Source organism: Petaurus breviceps, unplaced genomic scaffold (genome assembly GCF_028583685.1).
Source record: "Petaurus breviceps papuanus isolate PSGF00001 unplaced genomic scaffold, PetGlider_PUasm1.0 80, whole genome shotgun sequence".
Lineage (NCBI taxonomy): Eukaryota > Metazoa > Chordata > Mammalia > Diprotodontia > Petauridae > Petaurus > Petaurus breviceps.
In genome coordinates, this window is record NW_027186540.1 from 16,633,170 (window position 1) to 16,635,359 (window position 2,190).

Sequence of the window (2,190 nt, forward strand, 5' to 3'; positions counted from 1 at the left end):
GGTTGATAATTCTGGAGACTGCCACAGCTGCTGGTGATCTGAAGTCCCTCCAGCTGGCAGCTGGTCAGGCCCGCCCTGATGTAAAGCCGAGGTGCTGGGGCAGGGCTGGGCTCAGCTCCCAGAGCACTGTGCTGGCCACTTGATGATAGCCTGCTGGGCTGTCCTCAGCTGGGGGTTAGGTTCTCTGTGTCATTTTGTGGGTTCTGTAGCTCCAAAGTTTGTCTAGAGCTATTTTTTTTACATGAATTGGAGGAGGTGAGAGCAGGAGCTGTGGGAAGTCCTGTTTCTGCTCTGCCATATTGACTCCACCTACCTTTCTATTTGTTAACAAGTACCAGATAGTTATGATAAATACTACCTAATAAGATGGTTTAAGATCTGGTACTGCTAAACCTACTTCCTTTATATTTTTTTTTCATATTTCCTTTGATATTCTTTTTTTGTTGTTGTTTTCCTAAATGATTTTTATTTTCATTCTAAAAAAGGCAATTTAATTGGGACGGCATATCATCATATTTATTATATTGGCACTGCCTACCCAGGAATAATTAATATTTCTCCAATTATTTGAATTTGATTTTTTTTGTATAAAAAGGTTTTTTAATCATTTTTGTTTATATACTTCTTGGGTTAGTTTTGGCAGGTACACTCCCAACGTTAACTTCTAGAGAATAAAAACTTTCCCAAAAGCTTAGTTTCCTTAAATATACCTTGTCAGAATCATCAGTTAGATGACCAATTGTGATTATCTTTTTTAGAGATCTCTAAAGATACTTCCAAAGATACTAATAAATACAATTTAACAACCACACTACTATTATGAATTACTAGATAAATAGAAATGTACCATGTAATACACTTCATTTCCCTGGAAGAAGCTAACCCCAACAACAGCCATATGGTGTCCTGGGTTCTATAGCTTCTTGCACTGGGCAGTGCCCAGTCTTTCTTCCCACTGAATGTCAGTTGCACATTATGGGACTTCCAGGGCTTTCCTTAGTAGTGAATAGTTCTGGTTATTGCTATGAAGCTTTGGGAAGAAGGAAAAGTAAGCTTAGGTTGGGAAGAGGCTCAGTCAATGACTGCTATAGCAACAGAACCCCCAGAACAGAAGTAGACTCAAACAGAATCAGAATATAAATCATAGGCAGACCAATGGGAGGAACAGGCATGTGGATTCAGGCAGGGAGAACTTTCTGGCCACTACTAGGCAGGTAGCAATTTAGGTTATTTTTTTGTTTACCTTAGAGTGGGACCATGTTATTTCTCAGAATATGCTCCCTTCCCCCAACAGTAATGAGTCACCTATGTCTGACAAATATACATCATTTTTAACAGAGATCAAAGCTTTCAGATTGAAAGAAATTCCTGTAGTAAAAATTCCATGTAAAACTCTTTACTTAGGAAAAGAGTACTATTTTTTATCAGGAGAAATCTGAAATCACACTATCAAGGAGATTATTTACTTGACTAAGTACACAGACCTGTCTCTAAATTAGATTTTTGGTTGAAGGTAGAAACTGATGCAATACAACATTTATGTAAGTATGAAATAAATAGGAATCCAGTAATTCATTTATTGTCAAAAATAGAAAATAATAGTTTTATCTTTGTTTAAAAATGGGTTGGCCTCTTTCAGGATCTGTGTCCCCACCTGGTCAGGGGTGTTCCCAAAAAGATTCTTTCCTGAAGGGAACCCTTTGCACAAACACAGAACATAGAACATTAGGATTTTGAACAAGAAGGTACGTGGAATCTATCAAGTCCAGCTCCTTTTTGTTACAGACAAGAAAACTGAGAAACTGAGCAAAGAACCTGAAAACAAGGGCTTCTCTCTCCATGTTGAGTATTAATGTCATTTTATACCATACTTCTTTCAAATTCTTAACCACAGTCTTCATACTCCAGGTAAATCTTCTTACTGAACTTCTACATGAATTTTGTTCATTTTTGCCACTGAGCCTTTGTCCTTTTATTAATTATCTTCCTATGAATTTATCATATGAATGTCAAAGAAGTCTTCCAAATCCTATTCAAGATGATAGATTAATGCTTAAAAAGGTTAAAAAAAAGCCTAGTCTTCCCTTGTAACTTCCAACCCAATTCAATATGAAACTTTTATCCTAAAGCCCATAAAAATTCATGTATACACCCAGAGAAAGAATTACAAGCTAAATTAACTGACAGTGT